Here is a 22,287-nt window from a genome sequence, read left to right as displayed (position 1 = left end):
AGCCAAAACTATAATGTATGTTTTTCATACTGTCCACAAACTAAAATATCATCCATAAATTATGTTCTGAGGATATGAGCTACACAGGGGCCAGGGCATTGGCCACAAAAAGCTGACACATTATACTACAGCAAAAGCAGTTAAAAGTGATCACAAACCGTACTATATAAAACTCGTTGTGATTAAGAATAGTTTGCAGAAGTCAGTACATAATAGCAAAAGCCAACACTACCCAGTTATTTATAACAAACCCAGGGCAGGTTTTTCCCTTGCATGGAGCACTTTGGCCTTCCCCGGGCCCCTTCTGCCCACGTGCAGAGCCGGTGGCATTTTCCAGCACACCCAGTTTGTAACCAAGAGCCGGGGGCAGGCGAGAAGGCTCCAAGCGCCTCCTTCCAGGCTGACTCTGCAGGTGCCGAGGCTGCTCTGGGCTCTGCCAGGGCTCTGCTGGGGCTCAGCTCTGGGCCAGGCTGGGCCCGCTCTCCCCTCATATTGCTCCGGGCAGCTGAGGCACAGCGGGAGGAGGAAGGGACACGGCAAGGCAGTTGAGGGTTAAGAGAGTTTTTATTCAAAAAAACTGCCATAACAAACAGGCTGTCCTAACTACCATAACAAACTACAGTGCTAACTACCATAACTAACTACCAGTGCTAACAACCATAACTAACTACTTGTCCTGTCTACTGTAACTGAAAGCTGTTCTCAAGGGCTTCCTCTCCTCTGCTGCTCCCTCAGTTGCTTTGCTGCAGTGATCAGAGGGGTCAGGCTGGAGAGAGGCTTGGCTGATGATAAAAATGGGTGCTGCCCAAAGGATAAAAAGGAAAGAAATGAACTGTTACTTTCCAGAGTCACGTTCCTCACAGGCTCTGTTGCAACAGGAGAAAGGGAAATGCTTTGAAACTCAGGAGAGGGAAGCAGGCTCAGATTGGATCTAAGGAAGAATTTTTTAACCAGCAGAGTGGGGAAACACTGACAGAAGGTGCCCAGAGATGTGGGAGGTGCCTCCTCCCTGGAAACATCCAAGCTCAGGTCAGGCAGGGCTCTGGGCCCCCTGAGCTGCTTGAAGATATCCCTGCTCACTGTGAGGCACCAGGCCCAGATGAGCTCCAAAGGAGCCTGCCAAGCCACAGCAGGCGAGGATTCTGCTTGCTCTGTGTGTGGAACGCAGCCAGACTGGAGACTGTCGGAGGGGGCCCCACAAGAAAATCCTTCCCTGGCGCTGCTGCTTCCCCTGCAGCCCCTGGCCCTCAGCTGCAGCAGCTCCTGGGCAGCCCAGCGCCGCTCCTCGTCCGCCTCCAGGCTGCACTCGAGGCAGTCCCGCAGCAGAGCCGACAGGCGCCGGGGCTGCTGCAGCTGCGGGCTCCCGTTCTGCCGGATCAGAGCGCGAGCCTGCAGGGAAAGCAAACTCAGCGCTCTGCCAGCTCCCTTCACACCCACACGGGCTCACATCCACCCCGGGGCCTCAGCCCCAGCTCCAGGGGCACTTTCCTCCCTGCCACAGATGCTGCTCACAGCTCATTTTGCTATGCCAGCCAAAAAACCCAAACCCTGGGGCTGCCACAGCCACTGCCAACATCCAAATGATCTCGCCTTGAGAGCCAGTTGCATTGGCTGACTCTGTCAGTAGGAACCTCCATCAGAAATAACACATTTTGCTTCTCCAAATGTGGACACTAGCTTTACAGGCCATTTTCCAGAGTCAGTGTGGTCTGCCTGTGGTATTTCAGAGGATTCTTACTTCAAGTGCATCTCTGCAGTGCCAGTGACACTCAAGTAAATGCATTCCTGATGCCCCATCCCACAAACTGCCAGGCAAGACACAGGAGGTTTGTGATGCTGAAAGCTCAGGCTTGGTGACACAGAGAAAGTAGCTTGGACTAGGAAAGAAATACATTAGACTATGAGAATGTTAAACAATCATCTTCAGGTTTTAGACAAGTTTCCCAGTGAGAAGAATCAGGGGGAAGATCAACTTGCAAAATGTCTTTTAGAAGCTCCTGCAGAAATCTTGATGTCCTTGGGGCTGGGATTTGGGGTTGGTTTGGGGTTTTCTTGCAAGGCAACATTAGAGCTGATGCACTTGCTTCGCATTTCCAGGTAATCCTCACAGCCAGATGAGTTCCAACAACATAAATCCCAAAGAAAATTGTTGCTGGCGGTTGCAGAATCTTCGTCTGTGTTGGGGCTGGAGTCCTCTGGGAATTCCCTTCCCATGTGCAGAAACCTCCAGCTGCTGCTCCCAGTGCAGGGTCCCCTTGTGCTCACAGGCCTCTGCAGCCACAGCAGAATTTGCCTCTTCCCATGGCTGCCGTTTCCCTGAAGTAAGGAGGTTCTACTTCCACCATCTCGATGGTCACAATGCCAAAGGCCCAGATGTCCACCTTGGGGCCATAAGGAGATCTGGTCACAACTTCTGGGGCCATCCAGTGAGCAGTGCCCACCATGGAGCTGCGCTGGTCCTGCTCAGGGCTGAGCTGAGCGCAGAGGCCAAAATCAGCTGAGGACAGAAACAAACCCTGTCAAAGGCAGCTGCAATGAGGAAACCAAGCACCAAGATTCCCCACTCTCAGTCTGAGAGTGCAGTAGTGAAGTCAGCTGGAAAAGTCCTCAGGGCTGTAGCCAAGGAAAGATGGAACTGGACCCTTCAAGAAACTCTCAGCTTTCATGCAGTGGCTTTTACTGATTCCCTGAGAGAGCCATCCATGCCCAGGAGGATGTTGGAGCTCTTCAGATCCCTGTGGATCACCTGCTTGGAATGGAGGAAATCCAGGCCCTGCAGACACTGAGAGAGAACAAGAAACATGAGCGCAAAAACCAATGGCCAGAATACATCACACAAGAAAGGACAGTTCAGAATTGTGCCCGCAGCAGCTTTGCTGTGACAGGCCAGGAGTGCAGTGCACACAAGCTCCAGGCAAACGGTAAAAAGGCAAAGCTGAGAACAGCAAATCAAATCCAAACCAGACAGAGAGTACCACAACAGCAGGAGAGAGAACAAGAACAGAGCAGAAGTGCAGTGATGCTGGCAGGCCGTTCACTGCAGAGGCTCTTTCTTCTACAGCTCATAAAACCAACACAGAAACAAAGCCCTGAGCATGGAGCCACTCCTGTTCTCACGCCCTGTTTGGAAGGACCATCATGTCCCAGCCATGGAGTGACAAGCAGGATCCCTCACCTCCCGACTGACAGCTGCCATCTCTCCTTCAGCCATGTGTGTCTGTCTGACAACGTCCTGCAAAGTTCCTCCATCCATATATTCCATCACCAGCCAGAGATCTCCATCAACAAGGAAGCTGGAAGAGGAAAGCAATGGCATGGAGACGAAAGTGCAGAGCTCAATTGCCCCATGGAAAAGCCTGGAGTGGAGTTTTGTTTCCAGGTCACTTGTCAGTGAGGACAGAATCAGATGGAGAGACATTCCTGCCAGGCTGCACAGCCCTTGGAATCTGCACAGTCTAAAGGAGAAGGAGACACCTGTGAGAAAGGGGAGGCCTTAGATGGCAAGCAGGTGAAAAATGCAGTTTAGCAACAGCCCAGATCAATGTGGAACACAACCCTTGGCCCCAGCTGGTTCAGCTTCTGAACTCATCAGTTCCACCATTCCCTGCAGAACAAGGCAACACAACTGCCAGGGTTATCCAGGGGAGGAGGCCGTGCAGCACTTGGGACAAAAGCAGTCAGAAAACCTTTCAGAAAGTCCCTTCAGAAACAGGCAAGGCCAGTGAAAAATGGGCAAATGAGGCATTTCTGGAAACAAGAACCTGATCTTCCTGGCATCTGTAGCAATGGAAAAGGGCTGGGAAGAAGAAACCAAGGGAAATAATTTCTGCTGTGGTTCATCAGCACTTGTTGGAAACTGGGGAGGAACTTGAAGGAAAAAACCAAAGCAAAGCAACAAAAGCACATGGAGGGAGTGAACTGCCAGGCTGTTATTTTGGGAAGATGTGGCTGGGTCAGGCATTTTCCAAACAGGCTACAGACTCCGGATGCCAGGAAAGGCTAATGCAGGGCCCGGGCACGGGATAAGAGCTGAAGCACTCACCTGTCCGAAGAGTTGACAATGTTGGGGTTCTTCTTGTCCTTCAGGAGCAGGATCTCATTCACAGCTCGTTCCCTGTTCTGCCCTCTGAGACTCATTTTCTTTATGGCCACCTGAAGGGACATTGCAGCCTTTAATTGCAGGAGTCTGTGCCAGGAGGCCACAGCACACACGGAGCGAGTCTTTGTGGAGCGACGGAGCCGGGCTGTGCCCAGCTGCCTTGGGATGGGACACCAGAGCTCAGCAAGGGCCATTGCCACAGCCCATTGCTCTGCCAGCTGGGGGCTGCTTACAGGACACATGGCCAGAGACATTGGGCCTTGCAAGCTCTGCAGAAATGGTCCCTCAGCTGTCAGCCTCAAAGCTCTAACAACATTCTCTGCACCTACAGTCTTCTCTAATGGCCTCAACACTATTATTATTATTATTATTATTATTATTATTATTATTATTATTATTATTACTGTAACACATTTTGCCAGTAGGAGGTAATTCTGGTTCTGTGAAAACAGAGTAAAACAGCCAGGAATCCTTTAGCAATTCTATGGGATTTGGTCATGATTTCAGATCCAACTGCTCTGTTTGGGATTGCACAACAAAGCAAACACACACACCCATTGCTCAGGTGATCCCTGTCACAGGCTGTCACTGACACCAGACCCAAACACAACTGCAGGATTTAGGAGAGAGCTTTGCTCTGGACATCCATCTTCTCATTTCTCTCCGTCTCCCTCTGTGAACAGCTGAAGTAGGACTAATACCCCAAACTGAGCCCAAGCAGGATCTCTCCCTAATTAGGGCTTGAGGTTCCCTCTGAAGATGAAAGGCAGGATGGAAAAACTGCTAAATAATGTTCCTGTCTGAGGCTGGCATGAAGATAAACTGGACCTCAGTCTCGAGCAGCTGATGCATTCACACTTTTAGATATGAAGACCAAGCCAGGGTGTCCTGCTCTGACAGACACCGCTGCCCTCCTTGCATTCCTTGGGCACTTGAGAAGGACCAAGTCTGTCCCAGCTGTGCTCTGCAGGCTGACACTGCCTTCAGAGGAGCAGCCTGGGCAGGAAAGCTCTGCAGGCCCCCAGAGCTGCAGCCACAGCTCCCAGCAGAGGGGAAAGCCCTGCAGAGCTGCTGGCCATGCTGGGCGTGTTGGCACTGACCTCTCCTCCAGGGGCCCTGTTGAGTCCTTTAGAAACGGCTCCGAAAGCCCTGGAGACAAAAGAGCAGAGAAGAAGCAGCACTTTAGGCCCTGGCAGTGAAAGCCAGCCCAGACAGGAGATCTCTGCTGCCTGCAGCGTTCACAAACACCTGGGTGCATCGACCCTTCCAACACCAGCACAGCAGCCACCAGCCCTCTGCCATGCAAGGTGTGCAAGAGAATACTGAGACCCAACAGGAAGGAATTGGGCTGGAGTAAATCCCAAATGTCCACACTGAATTCTCTTAGTTCAAAACCTGAGGTGAGAAATGGGATCTCAGCACCTCAGGACTGAGGTGCCGAGTCACCGAGACCACCCTTGGGGGGCTCGGGAGTCCTGGAATGTTGCCAGAAGTGTCTGGTGGCTGGACTTTGATCCTACACGGGAGACGACACCTGTATGAGGATAGGAGGGTTTCACCGGGGTGAATGGTGAAGGGATTAGTTAGTTAGAGAGTGAAACACAGGGTTTAGGATTTCTGTACAGGGGGGTTTAGAGAAGTAAGATGGAGGAATTGGGGCGTGTCCTGTCCTTCTTCTTCTTCTTCTTCTCCTCCATCTTCTGTGGTGATGGTGGCACTTTGAGATTGGTTGTTACTAAAAGTGCACTGGGCAATAAGGGTGAAAGGTATTGGGGAAAAATGATAAATGTTGTATACACAACTTTGGGTATAAAGATAGGTGACCGCCCGGAGGGGAGGGGAGTGTGCTCATGGCTGGCTGCTGAGCGGACCTCTGTCGGGCCGAGGGAAAATCTTTTAGATAAACAATTGGTAAACACGGAGACCGAGAGAGGAACTGAAGCCTCTTCTGTTCCTTTGAGGCGCAGGCTGCCCCAGGGCCACCCCGGGCCTTTCCAGGCCATCCAAACAGCCGAAAACCGGACAACTGGCTTCCACTGGGTGAGCTCGAACTCCTACCAAAACCTTTCGGGGGGGGAGCAGCCTCAAAGCCCTGAAGAGCAGAAGAGCGAAGGGGGCAGCTCCGATCTTAGACGAGTTCCCAGGAGAGCACTGATAACTCCTGAGGAGAGAAGCCTGAAAAAAAAAAAAAAAAAAAAAAAAAAAACCAGCAGTCACTGAGAATTCCATCTCTCAGCTTCTGCTGAAGACAATTCGTAGCAGAACAGCCCGGACCGGAACCAGGAAGGCGCCTCTGGGACCACCTCTCGTTATCTGCTGGACAGAGATTGAGACCTCCGGACTGCCCTGACGATAGATTTGGTAAGAAGGTCCAGAAATAAGAACATGGGGGGCACACTTTCCCAGGAACAACGGGAAATTTTGTCCGCCTTACAAGGCGTGACTCAAGCATATACAGAAGGGATTCCAAAGAAAGAATTAAAACAATTATTGTTATGGGCAAGGCTAAACTACCCACTGGCAGAAACATGCCTGCTATTCGAAGTGGGGTTTTGGCAGGAGATAAACAGACATTTATATTTCTTAGCAACAAAAAAGGACGAGACAGCGTTAAAACTGCTCTCTCCAGCAAGGATAATGTTAGAAGGCATATCGATGCAAACGAACTGCCGGGAGAAGCAGCAGAAAGCTGCGGGGCCCTCAGAAAGAGGGAAGGAGCAAGACTCCGGGAAAAAATTAGCTCTGGCCTTAAGAAGCCAGGAAAAAAAGGCTCTTGAAGAAAGAGAGCAAGAAATATTATTAAAACACCCGGTCTCAAGACCCAGAAACCCCAGGAAACTCCTAAAGCGTCCTGAAACTCCAGAGAGCATGGAGGACTCAGGAGCAGAAGGGGGGGAGCAGGGGGGAGAGAAGGGATCCGGGGGGGGGCTTTCTCGCGGCGCGGCGGCGGCGGAGCGGCGCGGCCAGGCTGCGGCGGAGCAGGCGGGGAGCGCGGGTGAAGAGATAGCAAGAGACACGTGTTTTCGTGCAGCTTTCCTCAGCTCAGGGCCGGAGGCGGCAGCCATCCCGGGGGCCGGCAGGGATGCAGAAACGCGCGCAGCGGGCGAAACTCGCAAAAACCCGGGGGGGGAGTCACATACCAGCGCGGGGGCGTCTGAAACGGGCAGCGAAATAGGGGAATTTGCGCAACCCCAGAAGGCTGCCATGGTGAGACGCAGGAGACGCGCGATTATGACGTCGGACCCGGTGCGCAGATCGGCCCGGATCGCGGAGCGTTCCCGGGTGCCGGGGGGAGGGGGGCTGCACACACCGGCGAGGGGAGGAGTGAACACGCGTCAGAGGAGGAGGAGACAGAGTCAGGGGCAGACCAAGGGGAGGAGACCTCGGAGGTGGAACAAGGGGGAGAGAGTGGCGTTAGCTCGGGAGAGACAGGGAGCAGCTCGGAGAGCACGCATGCGCAGAGAATAGAGCGCGGGCGGGGGCGGGCCAGACCCCCTGTGACGTCTCGGGCGAGGAGGGGCCATGCTCAGGTGTCCACATCCCGGGGAGCCACACCCTCTCCAGACTTGGTGCCTTTGGTTAAAACCCTCGGAGTCCAAGACTCACCCCTTCAAGGGAGACGTTCTGGTGTTCAAACCCCAATTTCAGCTGAATTAAAAGCCAAGCAAACACGGTCTCAAACGGGGCTGCCGGCATGGCAGCCGCCCGAAAGAGGAGCAGTCGAGCACGCTCCGTCATCCGAGCCAGGGAGGCCGGTGACAGCGCCACCTGGTGGCAGGAAGACAGAAGTGCACGACATGCCGGATCGGGTCGGCGGAGCCACAGCGCCATCTCGTGGCGAGACTGCAACAATGCAGCAATTTTTTCCAACATTATATAAAAAGAAAAGCATTTTAGAGAAAACAATGCCAACACAACAAAGGGATTATCCATCGACTTCAGGGTTTCATGAAGATGATGAAAGCTCAGATGAAGAACAGCTACAAGAAGAAGATGTCATAAGGATCACAGCATCGAAAGGGGTTCCTACATGGATGCTGTCAGCAGCAGAAGCAGCTAAGAGCTTCTTGCATTCAGTTGACACAGCAAAAAAGAAATATCAACAGGATCCTCGAGCTTCCTTTTCAGATTTGGGAGCGAGGCCAAAAACCTCAAGGCGAGAAATGAGACGTGATGAATCACCAGTGACATCCACAATACCATTATTTATGCAAATCCCAGCGGAACCTCAAGAAGAGGAATTTCAAGAGCCGGTGAAGACGATGGATTGGAAGCGAATTAGAAAAGCATTGGCAAAGGAAAAGCATTTATTTCCAGGATCAGGAGATCTGACAATGCCAGTGACATATGATGCCCAAGGGCAGAATCCAAGGTGGGAAAGGATGGGTCATGAGATACTTAAAGATTTAGGGAAGGCGGCTCAAACTTTTGGGCTGAATTCACAATACTTCAAACAGCTACTAAGGGGATATTCGCTACATATGATCTCACACCATATGATCTTCGAAGTATTGTGGCAATGATTCTCACTGACACGCAAAGCCTTGTCTGGGAAAAAAGGTGGAGAAAATATCTTGCTGAATTACGGAACAGATATCAAGGTGGACCAAACGCGAACCTCACAGAAGGACAGTTAGCAGGAGATCCTCCAGATGACAACCCAGGGGAACAAGCAGCGCGGCTCCCACGAAGAGTGTTAAGTGACATCAAGGAAGCAGCAAGAATGGCAATCATGCAAATCACACCAGCAGGAGCTCCAGAAGTCCCGTTCTCTTGCATCAGGCAAGGTCCCACAGAGCCATTCATGTCGTTCATCGATCGACTCACGCAAGCCGTGGATCAACAGGTGACGATAGAAGAAGCAAAGAGGCCTCTCTTGGAAAGCTTAGCTTTCGGCAATGCCAACCCGGATTGTCAACAGGTGATTAGCACCATGGCAGGACGGCCATCCTTGGCAGAGATGGTGGAGGCATGCAGCAAGGTGGGGACACCTCAGCATGTCACAGCGATTGTGAAGAACGAATTAAGAGAGGAATGGGAGAAACAGTTAAAGGGACATTCAGAAAGGCAAACAGAGGACAAGACACTGGAAAAGATGCTGGAAAAATTACTGCATCAACAGAATGAGAACATCAACAAAGTTCTTGCGACGATGCAGAAAAAGAACAATCCCCCAAGAGGACAGTGCTACAGATGTGGGGAGTTTGGGCACATGAAAAGGAATTGTCCACAAACACATACGCCAGCGCCAGCACAGAAGGCGGAAAGGCCAGTTTGCGCACGGTGCGGAAGAGGAAGACATTCTGCGAAAGAATGTTATTCCCAGACATACGTGGACGGAAATCCGTTACTGCATCCGGGAAACGCAAAGCGCAGCGCGGGCCGGCGCGCTCAGACACAAGTACTGGCGGTGTCACAAGAGCAGACGGGGCAATCATCAGTGAGTGACAAGCAGACGCCCTCAGCAAAACCCTCAGCCGATTCCACAGTGACCCAGACCTCCTCCCACCAGGGGCACAGTGCGCATTGGCAGCTTCAAAATTAGTATACTTTCTAGATGAAAGTCATGCGGAGATACCAACGGGTATCCACGGGGACTCATACAAGAAACAAGATTTCTTGATAATTGGACAACATAAGTGCAGTATTCTTGGACTCATTGTCTATCCAACAGTTATCTCAGCGGACAAAAATACAGAGTTGACAGTATTGGCAAGAGCACTTCGTCCACCATTGACTGTACCAGAAAACACTGTGGTTGCGAGAGCCTTCGCATTGCCGCCACACGCAGTTGGAGAGGTCATGTCAATCTTCGACGAAGAAGGTTTCCCTATGAAGGAACATGTTGAAGTACATGCAACATGGGTGAAGCACATAGGTCGAGACCGACCCACGCTCACATGCCAATTGACATGTGGGAACGGAACAATAGCGATCAGAGGTATGCTCGACACAGGGGCGGATGTAACGGTAATATCGTACATCTTTTGGCCACACAGTTGGAGCTTGGTTGCGCCATTGGGTTCTCTCTCAGGCATAGGGGGAGCATCTCTGTGTCTGCAAAAGTGAGAATTCTGTCGTTGTCACGGGACCAGGAGACAAGACAGCGATCATTTGTCCTTTTATTGTCCAAAAGCCGATCACAGTCTGGGGTCAGGACCTTTTGGCACAATGGGGTGCGAAGATCGAAGTGGATTTTTAGTAGGGGTCACTGCAGCACTCGCCACCCTGAAGCTGACATGGAAAACCGATGATCCAGTTTGGGTGGATCAGTGGCCCCTTGAGCGGAAAAAGTTGAGTGCTTTGAGAAACCTGGTCCAAGAACAATTGCAGGTGGGACACATCAAGCCAACAGACAGCCCTTGGAATTCTCCAGTGTTTGTCATCAAGAAAAAACTATCGGGCAAATGGAGATTGTTACACGATCTCAGGAAGATCAACGAAGTCATAGAAGACATGGGACCGCTTCAATTGGGACTTCCATCTGTCTCAATGATTCCCAGAGATTGGCAGCTTGTGGTCATTGACCTCAAAGATTGTTTTTTCAGTATTCCACTCCATCCAGATGACGCTCCGAGATTCGCCTTTTCAGTTCCGAGTATCAACAAGGAAACGCCTCTGCAGCGGTACCATTGGGTCGTTCTTCCACAGGGTCTGAAAAACTCTCCGACGATCTGTCAATGGTACGTGGCACAAGCTTTGGCACCAGCGCGGAAGAAATTTCCAAAGGTAAAGATCATTCATTACATGGATGATTTACTCATTGCAGCATCAACACAACGGGAGCTGCAAGAAGCTCGTGACTGTGTGATCGCAGAGGTGCAAAAGGCAGGTCTGGAAATCAGCATTTCGAAGATTCAAGAGGTTGCACCTTGGAAATATCTAGGGTGGAAAATTTCAGAGAGAACAATAAAACCTCAAAAAATGGAGATCAGCACCAAGATCAGCAATTTGCACGATTTGCAACAGCTTCTGGGAGAAATCAACTGGATGAGGCCAGTTTTGGGAATCACAAACAGCGACATCCCAGCGTTGCTCGATCTTTTGAGAGGAGACACAGACATTCGGTCTCCCAGGACGCTCACGCAAGAAGCGAAGAAGGAATTGGAGAAAGTTGCAGACGCAATACAGAAAAGGCAGGCACATCGATTTGTTCCAACGTTGCCTTTTCAGTTGGCAGTGCTGGGAAAGAAAACACAGTTCCATGGTTTGATCTTCCAATGGGACGAGTCGCAAAAGGACTCTTTGATAATCATAGAGTGGATTTTCCTACCACACAGGCCCGCAAAAACAATTCTTACAGATTTGGAGATGGCAGCACAGATCATCATAAAGGCGAGAACAAGGTTGCTGACAATGGCAGGAAGAGAATTCTCAATCATCAGGTTACCCTTGAAACAAGACTATTTCGATTGGGCAATGCAACAATCGAAAGACCTGTTAATCGCATTGTTAGCGTTCCCAGGAACTTGCACAATCCACTTTCCACAACATAGAATACTGCAATCGCAAATATGCTATAAAACAAAACCAAGAATAAGTGAAGAACCTTTGGACGGGATCACAGTGTTCACGGATGGCTCAGGGAAGACACACAAGTCAGTGATCACGTGGAGAGACTCAACGACAGGGGATTGGGAATCTGACGTGAGGATGGTTCAGGGCTCTCCACAAATTGTGGAGTTGGCAGCTGTTGTCCGAGCATTTCAGTTGTTCAAACAACCTCTCAATCTGGTGACAGATTCCGCATATGTTGCGGGTGTGGTCAAGAGATTGGAAGGTTCGCTCTTGAAAGAAGTCAGTAATGGGGTTTTATACTCCTATCTGACGAGCTTGAAAACACTGCTAGAGAGCAGGGAAAGAGAGTATTTTATCACACACATTAGAGCACACACGACACTTCCGGGATTTTTAGCGGAAGGAAATGCTCGAGCGGACAGGTTGACAATGCCCATTTTGCAAACACTGCCGGACATTTTTGAGCAGGCAAGGTTAAGTCATGCGTTCTTTCATCAGAATGCGCAAGCGCTGATGGAGTCCTTTCGTCTCACAAAGAGTCAGGCGAGGGAGATCATTAGTGCTTGTCCAGACTGTCAGTTTGTGCAGCCACCTTCTTCCACCGGAGCCATCAATCCGCGGGGGCTGCAAAGTCTTCAGTTGTGGCAAGCTGATGTCACGAAATATCCATCTTTTGGGAGGCTCAAAAATGTTCATGTTTCTGTGGATACATTCTCAGGTGCAGTCTTTGCTTCAGCACATGCAGGGGAAACAGCAGACCATGCTTGCCGACATTTTCTGCAAGCATTTGCAGCATTAGGTGTGCCTCAGGAGATAAAAACAGATAATGGTCCAACGTATCACCCAAGATGGGGTGTCAGACACACGTTTGGTATTCCACATTCACCCAAAGGTCAAGCGATCATTGAAAGAACACATCACACCCTGAAATCCCTTCTGGACAAACAGAGAAGGGGTGAACCACAGGCAACACCTCACATGAAATTAAATAAGGCACTGTATGTGTTGAATTTCCTAAATAGCTCATCCTCGGAACCTAATCCACCAATCGTGAGACATTTTCTAAACAGCACACAGGCAAAGCTAAGGGAAAACCCTTTAGTTTTGATCAGAAACCCAGAGACAGGACAAATAGAGGGCCCTTTCAAACTAATCACTTGGGGCAAGGGTTTCGCTTGTATCTCCACAGATCGAGGTCTAAAGTGGGTGTCGGCGCGGCACGTGAAGCCATTCCGAACGCGAGAACGCGAGAACGCTGATCCAAGAAACAAAGAGACGAGTACTCAGACAGAAGTCGAGACTCAGACCGGAAAGAACGATTCCGAAGAGAAATAAAAAGAAACTAAGGACTTTGGGGATTTTTGTATAAGAGCAAAATAATGAGTTTCATGATGCTTATGTGCATCATCCTTTCGTTCATTGCAGTAAGCAATGGAGAAGATTTACCTGTTAATCAGCCAAGGCAAAATGTATGGGAGACTTTAGCTCAAGCAGCGAATCTAGATAGTATTTGCCTGACACATTCGAGGCCAGGAAAACCATTTTCTGCATGCATGGTTGGATTGCCAGTGGACGAATGGCCAGTTCCAGGGCATTCCGCAGTTAACATTTCGCAGGTCATTAAAGATCCTGTGAAAGAGTGGTGTGCTTGGACACATCTACTTCCTGTGGCTTCTACAGAACCTCAGGAATTGGAGATTTTTGGGTCCATGACAATGGAATTCTGCATGCAGTTTGAAGCTCCGAAGGCCACAAAGGCAAAAACTATCGATTTGACTCCCATTCATGAGTTTTATAAGAATGCATCAGCTTGATGTAAATATACAGAGAAAACTACCGAAGGATCGATCCAAGTCCCAGTGCAATTGCCACGGGGTTTGTTTTTAATTTGCGGGGACAGAATTTGGCACGGCATTGCTGCTAATGCCACGGGAGGTCCATGCAGCATTGGGGAAATTTCAATGCTGTCGCCTGATTTGAACATGCTAAGAGAGAAAAGGCACAGAGGAAAAAGATCAATCGAAAAATATGCGGCAGATTGCAATGACGAAGTATTTTCTTGGGATAAGAAAGCAAGTATTGCTACAGCAATTTTCTCACCTCAAACAGCATCAGGGGTGGCTTTGACTCAGATCGACCGCATGGGTTGCTGGTTGAGCAAACATGCACGATCTGTGTCTGTCGCATTGGATGACATGTTAAAAGACGTTAGTGGTATAAGACAGGCGACTCTTCAAAACAGAGCGGCAATCGATTATCTATTGCTCGCTCATGGACATGGGTGTGAAGAGTTTGAAGGGATGTGCTGCATGAATCTCTCAGATCATTCAAAGTCAATTCATGAAAGTATTAAAAATATAAAAGACAGCATAAATAAGCTTGGCGAGATCACAGGATCATGGATCGATCAGCTGGTAGATTTCTTTGACATCTCTCCCATTTGGAGAGAAGTTTTAAGGGTAGGGTTCTATGTTTTGATAGTTCTCCTAGTCCTCATACTTGTCGTCCCATGTATATTTGTATGTTTAAAACGCGCCATGAATCGGGTAATAAAAGAGGTTTTCTTGGTGCAAACAGAAGGGGGAGATGTGGGATCTCAGCACCTCAGGACTGAGGTGCCGAGTCACCGAGACCACCCTTGGGGGGCTCGGGAGTCCTGGAATGTTGCCAGAAGTGTCTGGTGGCTGGACTTTGATCCTACACGGGAGACGACACCTGTATGAGGATAGGAGGGTTTCACCGGGGTGAATGGTGAAGGGATTAGTTAGTTAGAAAGTGAAACACAGGGTTTAGGATTTCTGTACAGGGGGGTTTAGAGAAGTAAGATGGAGGAATTGGGGCGTGTCCTGTCCTTCTTCTTCTTCTTCTTCTCCTCCATCTTCTGTGGTGATGGTGGCACTTTGAGATTGGTTGTTACTAAAAGTGCACTGGGCAATAAGGGTGAAAGGTATTGGGGAAAAATGATAAATATTGTATACGCAACTTTGGGTATAAAGATAGGTGACCGCCCGGAGGGGAGGGGAGTGTGCTCATGGCTGGCTGCTGAGCGGACCTCTGTCGGGCCGAGGGAAAATCTTTTAGATAAACAATTGGTAAACACGGAGACCGAGAGAGGAACTGAAGCCTCTTCTGTTCCTTTGAGGCGCGGGCTGCCCCAGGGCCACCCCGGGCCTTTCCAGGCCATCCAAACATCCGAAAACCGGACAGGTGTCTAAAGAACTGGAAAAGAATGCATTTCATCCTTTTCCATTTCCTGCCTAAGACCTGCAGGTTCCACAAGGGCCCTGCCCTCAGGCAGGTGATGCATTTTCCCCCAGAGTGCATCAACTCTGTGTCTGTTACTGAATGTATGGGGTCTGCTACCTGTGCTAGAGTAGAGCACTTATTAGTTCATCTGTGGTTTCTGTTTCTAAACCATTAGGTTGGTAATCCTGACCAGTGGATATTTTTTGAAGGAAAATATTTGAAAGAAATCTTCTTGAGAACTGTTTTCTGACAGTCACCAGATGGTGAGTTGCTCTTTTAGGCAATCCAGTTCCAGGGACAGAAGATCTTCCAGGTCCTGCTCCTTGCTGCAGGCAGGACACTGCCAGCCTCAGGGGCCTTTGACGGCGCCTTCTGACCACAGTTATCAATTCTGATCAGGACTGAGAGACAGCAGGATGGTAGCCCAGTGCCTGAAGGTGCTTGGAGCTCTCCTGACCCCTCACTTGATCCTGCACCAGCACAACCCCCAGCCCTGCTTGTGCAGAAGCAGCTGCCGTGCACTTACCCTTGGCCAATCTGCTCCACTTCCAGGTATTTCTGGGCAGGCTCCGCCTCGCTCACGGTGTTCCCTGAAAGAAAAAACGTGGAAGACGCTCCCTCCCAGAGTGAGAGCCCGCCTTGCAGCAGAGCCAGAACCAGCCCCACTCCCTGGGGCCGTGAGCCCCTTGGTGTCAGCTGGGGAAGGACAATAAATGGCTCGGTGACATTCAGCTGCAGAGCAACCCTGGGTGCAGCCGATGCCCAGACACACACACAGCACCTGCTCGGGCACCCAGGGACAGAGCAGACGTACTCAGCTGCATCAGGCACCACTCCCCTCTCCCCTCTGGCTGCAGGGCTCTGCTGCTGTCAGAATGTTCAGCCCAGGATCCCACAGCGGAGGGAGCTTCATTGTCCTCTTCCCAAGCAGAGGGAGGTTCTCCACCCTCTTCCCAAAATGCTGCAGCTTCTCCATCCTCTTCCCAAAATGCTGCAGCTTCTCTATCATCTTTCCAAGCCCAGGGATGCTCACTGTCCACTTCCCACTCTCCTCTTCCCAAGACACAGGATGTCCTCCATCCTCATCCCACACTGGGAGATGTCCTCCATCCTCATCCCACTCCATGGGAGCTTGGCCATTCTGGTCCCACACCAGGGCACATCCACCGTCCTCATCCCACGCTGGGAGATGTCCCCTGTCCTTGTCCCACCCCGCGGGAGCCTCGCCGTTGCATTCCCACACCGCGGGGTGTTCAGCCTCGTCTCCCAGAGCAGCGGGAAGTTCACTGTCATCTCCCGGCACTGAGGGAAGTTCACCATCGGCCGCCAGAGCAGCGGGAAGCTCACTGCTGTCTTCCTCCTCTTTGGCTTCCTCTTTGGAAGCAGAGGGAGCCCCAGGAGGTGCTGGTGCTGCTTTTGTGCCCTGTGGACAGACGGCAGCGTGAGGGACGGGAAGTTCTATCTCAGTTATCGCCTTATTTATCCTCAGCTGCACATCCAGCTGCACTAAGCAGAAATTGGGTTTGGAGCTGTTCCAACTACCAATGGGCTTAAATCAACATTGCCACTTATTGTTGGGAATTTGATATTCCACCATGGCTAAAGCCAGCAAGAAATCCTCTGCCTGCAAAACCAGACCTGCAGCTCTTCAAAAGCTCTTCAGCAGAAAAGGAGAAAACTGCCGGGGATCCCTTTACTGCTGCTGCTGCTGCAGGCACTGACAGGAACTTTCCTTCAGCCTCCCAGGCTGGCACTGGGCTGCCACATGCCGAGCTCACACCTTGCTGCACAATTCCAAATATCAAAGGTTCCTTTCCCACTCACCAAAGGAGGAGCTGCTCGGAATCCAGACATGAGGTGCCCTGCAACGGGAGAGGGAACATGAACCAGATGCTGTTAGGAGAAAAACTGCCAGAAGTGGGAAATGCCACGGAGCAAGACAACCCCGAGAGAGCATTTTGCTTTCACAGCATCCCTCCAGGAGCCACAGTCCCTTCCCACAGCAAGCAAGAGAACAGCACAAAATACTGGGCTGGGTCAGTTCTTGGCTGGAGCAGCAAAGGGAGGGAGTTCCAGGCTCTGCTGGCACAGACTCCCTGCTTGAGGGAACAGAACCCCCCAGGGCTCATTGCAGATGCCGTGCACGCCCCGCTGGCTGCAGACACCCCCTTTTTCAGCTGCAGCTGCTGGCAGGAGCTCTCCCAAAGCAATGGTGTCTTCATGGCAATTTGGTTCCAAAGTCAGCTCAGCTCCAGAGGAAGAACAGAAAGCACATAGCATGCCCAAAGCCACAGATGCTGCAGCAAAGGAAAACCTCGACTTACGTGCCAAATGGGTTAAAAAATACCCTGAATAAGCCACAGAGTATACAGTGCAAACTGCAGCAGCCACGTGCTGCATCATTTTGGCTGCGCTGCACACGTCTGCAGCCTGTAGCCCTGCAAGCACAGACGGACACCCGTCAGGGCTGGGCTGGCTGCTGAGAATGCCTCGGGCAGGAGGATCCTCCGGCAGCGAGCCCAGAGCCACTCTGGGCACTGAGGCCTCCGTGTCCCACAGCAACGGGAACACCACGGGGACGTGGCGCTGTTCCTGTGCCATCCCAGCAGCAGCTCACGCAGAAACCGCCTGGAAGGTTCTCCTGTGTCACAAAGGAGCACAAAGAACCCTCCCAGGGCACAGCCCATGGCCCGAAGGGTGCAAGAGGAACTCGGAAAATGCAGCAAACAAGGACACCCCATAGCCCAGCCTCAACACTGAGGAGGAACAAGGACGGCACCGAACCAAAGGAAACGTGACCTTTAGTCGCTGATAGTTCGGACTAAAAGCAGCAAGCCATGTTCCATCTGGGATCTTTGTTCTAGTTCTAAATGCAAGCAAGGTTCTCCAGTCTAAACACACAGAAAGCAGGAACTGGAGAGGAGGTGGGATTAGGAAGGAGGAGGAGGAGGAGGGGGAGAGGAAAAGGAGGAGCAGGAAGAGCAGGAGCAGGAGCAGGAGCAGGAGGAACAGGAGGTTCCAGTGTCCCCTGTGGCTGCAGCCGCGGGACCATCGCCTCCAGCTCGTCCTGCAGGTGAGCGGGGAGGGGGAACTCGTCCCAAATCCATCGGGGGGGTCCCTGAGAGGGTTTTCTTATTGGGGTGTGTTTGGAGCTCACAGGTTGTGGATTTGAGCCCCAAATATCATGTGGTGTCCCTGGGAGGTTTTTTCCTCTGTGTGTGTAGGTTTGGATCTTGCAGGAGCCCAAAGCTGAGTCCCTTGGGGGATCTTTGGGGGCCCACGTGGCCATTTCCCAGTATGGACAGGGGAGGACATTGGTCCTGGGGACCCCCGGGAGAGCAGAGGAGGGGAACCCCTGGGACCCCCAGAGTGGGGAGAGCAGAGAGGGGCGATCCCAGAGCTGGGGGGCCCCGGCAGACTGGAAAGGGGGGGAGCCTGGAGAGGAGGGACCCCTGGGATCCCTGGGACCTCAAAGCAGAGCATCAGGGGAGAAGGGACCCCATGGACCCCCAAAAGCCCCTGGATCATCCCTAAGCAGGATGCCGGAGAATGGAGAACCCCTGGAGCCATTGGACCCCCATGATCCCAAGGAAAGGAAACTTCTGGAACCCCAAAAGTGGAGAGATGAGTAATAGGGAACTCCTGGGAGAGTTTTTTCGGGCTAAATCTTGATATGTGGACCTTTTCATGGACACAAGACTCCTGCTGAGTTCTAGAGATGGACCTGGCCTGGAGGAGCCTCTACTCCAAGGCGCTCCCACCTTGGTTTCCCCCAAACCAGGGTTTGTCATTCCCAAGCTGTGGCCAGATGGAGGAGGAGGAAAAGCCCCAGAGATCCCTCATGAGGAGGGGCTGCAAACCCAGCCCAGGGAGGGGTGAGGAGGAAAGAGCCCCCCTGAGCCAGGAAGGCGGCCGGAGATGCAGCCAGAGCTCAGAGCTGGTGGAGAAGCCTCATGGCAGGGAGAAGCCCCACAAATGCTTGGAATGTGGGAAGGGTTTCAGCTCCAGCTCCAGCCTGATGGAACACCTGAACATCCACACTGGGGAGAGGCCCTGGGAGTGTGGGGAATGTGGGAAGAGCTTCAGTGGGACCTCCGACCTCAGCAAGCACCACAAGATCCACACTGGGGAAGGGCCCTTGGAATTCTTGGTGTGTCAGAAGAGCTTCAGGTGGGATTCAGAGATCGTCACTCACCAGCACTTCCACACCAGGGAGAGGCCCTGCAAGTGTCCCGAGTGTGGGAAGAGCTTCATGCGCTGCTCCAGCTCCATCCCCCAAGGGAGGATCTGCACTGGATGATCTCCGGTGACCCCCGTTGGGAAGAGCCCTGGTGACCCCTGTTCTGGGTGATCTGTGTTGGGCAGGAGGAAGGTGTTGGAGAGATTTCTTTCCCTTCTCCTTGTGCTGCTGTGATTTGGTTGGTAATAAATTCCCTCCGTGTTCCCAGGCCGGGTCTGTTGTGCCCATGTGGGATTTGCTGAGGGATCTCTCCCGGTCCTTGTCCCCACGCAGGAACCCTCGGCTCCATTTTCTGTCCCTGTGCGGCTGCGGGGGCAGGGACAGAGCGGCTCTGGGGGTGCCTGGCATCGGGCCCGCGTCACCGCTCGCCACGGGCACCCCTGAGATGCCGCGCACCTGGGCACGCATTGCTGGGCTCACCTGAGCTCCCACCTGCCCAGCGCCCCAAGGTTCCCCCTCGCCAAAAAAAACCCCTCCGGGGCTGCAGCGTCCCGGAAACGCCTCAGCCAATGGGAGCGCAGGCAGGCGGCATCTTAGCCAATGAGAGCTCGGAGCGTTGGATTGCCTCATCGGTTGCCGGGCAGAGCCCGTGGCCGATCGCTCCCCAAAAGCTGCGGCAGCCAATGAGAGCGCGCGGCGCTGCCGAGCCCGCCCTGCTCCGGACTGGCGCTCTCAGCGCAGCGCGGCTGCTTTGGGGCTGCTGCTCCCTGCCCGGCCCCGGCCATGGGGCGAGGGGCGGCAGCTGGGGCCCTGCTGGTGGCACTGGTGGTGCTGGGAGCCCCCCCGGCTGCGGGCGCGGAGCTCTCGGGTGAGCGGGAGGCGGGAGGCGCTGGGACAGGGGGGGAGAAGGGGGAGAAGGGGGGAACCCGGAATGGAGGGGGAGGAGGAGGGGACCCCCTAAGGGAGAGCGGGAGGGCCTGAGGTGTGGGGGGAGGAGAGGGAGCGGTGGGAGAGGGTGGCAAAGGGGCAAAAGCGGAGGTGGGACACCATATCTGAGCGGGACGGGGCTGGGGATTGGGAAATTTGTGGGAAAATCGGGAAATGGGACCCCAGAAGTGATTTGGGGAGCGGCCGGAGGTGGGAGGGGAGACGATGTGGAAGGGGAAATGGGGGAAGGGCGGCAAAGAGGAAGCGGCAGCGCGGGCAGGAGGGTCCCATGGCGGCCGAGGGACTCAGGGGGTGCGGAGTGGGGATCCGGGGTGGGTCCGGAGCTCTGGGAATGCTGGGAGAAGGTGGTGGGTTGGCACCCCTGACCTGTGTCCTGCACACTCAGGGGTGTTCCAGAGGATGACAAAGTCCGAGTGTTACTTCATTAACGGCACGGAGAAGGTGAAGTACGTCCAGAGATCCATCTACAACCGGGATCAGTTCATAATGTTCGACAGCGACGTGGGGCACTTTGTGGGGTTCACCCGCTATGGGGAGAAGTTGACCAAGCGCTGGAACAGCAATGCGGTATTCATGGAGGACAGACGGACTGCGGTGGACTGGTTCTGCCGGTGCTGGTACAAGAATTTTACCCCGTTCATCACGGAGCGCCGAGGTGAGCACGAGGGAGAGTGCGTCCCCTCGGGGCCTGCCCTGCCAGTAACCCTGGAGCCCCTCAAAATCTCCCTGGGCATCGGCCCAGAGCTCTCAGCCCTCCTTGTGCCGACCCCCGGGGTTTCCAGATCCTCCCAGTCCCTCCTGGTGCCCCCCCGCGCGTCCATTTCAGCGACCCGTAAAGTTGACGCTTGGCAACCAATAGGATCGCATCGTGTTCATGACTCATCTGTTGCCAGGCAGACCCGCAGCGCGGAGTGCCTCGCGCCGGACTCGGCCTCCCAGTGCCGCGCACTTCATTCCCGGTTCCTCCCAGTGCCAAGATCCTTCCCAGTGCCATTCCAGTCCCTCCAAGACCATGCCCAGTTCCTCCCCAGTCTCTCCCAGTCCATTCCCAGTCTCTTCCCAGTTCATTCACAGGTCACTCTTAGAACTCCACCCTCTCTCCCAGTTCGCCCATTCCTTCCCATCTCTCTGTGTCACCCAACTCCCTCCCAGTCTCTCCCACTCCCTCCGAGCACATTCCCAATCCATCCGAGACCATCCACAGTCCCTCCCACCACATTCCCCAATCCATTCCCTGTCACTCCGAGTCCATTTCAGTCCATTCCCAGCCCTCCCTTCTCTCTCCCAGTGCCCCCCAGCTGATCCCAGTGTGTCCCCGCTCTCTCTCTCTGCTCTCCCAGTGCCCCCCAGCGTGTCCATCTCGCTGGTTCCCCCCTCGAGCTCCCAGCCCGGCCGCGGCTGCCTGCTCTGCTCCGTGATGGATTTCTACCCTGCTGCCATCCAGGTGAGGTGGTTCCAGGGCCAGCAGGAGCTCTCGGAGCACGTGGTGGCCACCGACGTGGTCCCCAACGGGGACTGGACCTACCAGCTGCTGGTGCTGCTGGAAACCCCCCCCCCGGTGCGGGCTCAGCTACAGCTGCCAGGTGGAGCACGTCAGCCTGGAGCAGCCCCTGAGGCGGCACTGGGGTACGGGGGAGCCCCTGGGGGCGCTGGCGGAGCCACTGGGCTGTGCTGGGAGGCACTGGGAGGGAGCTGGAGAGAGCCGGGCTGGGACTGGGAGACGGGCTGGGGGCTGGACAAGGGGTGGGCAGGGGTTTGGGGGATGCTGGGGAGGGTGGGGTGGGGCTGGGGGGGTCCTGGTGGGCACTGGGAGCGACTTTGGGGGTGCTGGGTGTGCCTGGGAGGGAGTTTGGGGGCGGTGGGTGCAAAGGGTAGGGGGTTTAGAGGATGCTGGATGCGACTGGGAGGGACTGGAATGAGCCTGGAGGGGACACTGGGAGCGGCTCGGGGTGTCGGTGAGAGGTTTTGGGGGGGCTGAGCCCTGCGGACCCCCCAGAGATGCCGCCGGACGCCGCCCCCATCAAGATATTGATGGGGATTGGGGGCTTCGTCTTGGGCTTCGTCTTCCTGGCGCTGGGGCTCGGCTTCTCCCTGCGCAAGAAGGTCAGGGCGGGTGCCGGGGGTGGCGTCCCCCCCGTGACGGAGCGTGTGCGCTCTCGCCGGGGCCCCCAGCCCGGTGTCACCCCCTTTTCTCTGCCCACAGAGCTCCTGAGCCGGCGGCGGCCGCAGCCCCTCCCCGTGTGCTCGGGCCCGGCCGGGACCTCCCGCTCCGTCCCCGCTCCGCTGATTCTTGGGG

The 22,287-nt window shown here is 53.5% G+C and overlaps 2 pseudogenes; both read left to right on the top strand.

The window, feature by feature from the left end:
- LOC141725778 (uncharacterized) overlaps positions 1–22,287 on the top strand; it is a 349,911-nt pseudogene that overhangs the window by 50,545 nt on the left and 277,079 nt on the right.
- On the top strand, positions 20,260–22,203 carry LOC141725749 (class II histocompatibility antigen, B-L beta chain-like; annotated as a pseudogene).

This window comes from Zonotrichia albicollis, chromosome 31 (assembly GCF_047830755.1).
Source record: "Zonotrichia albicollis isolate bZonAlb1 chromosome 31, bZonAlb1.hap1, whole genome shotgun sequence".
Lineage (NCBI taxonomy): Eukaryota > Metazoa > Chordata > Aves > Passeriformes > Passerellidae > Zonotrichia > Zonotrichia albicollis.
This window is presented reverse-complemented; position numbering and strand designations above follow the sequence as displayed.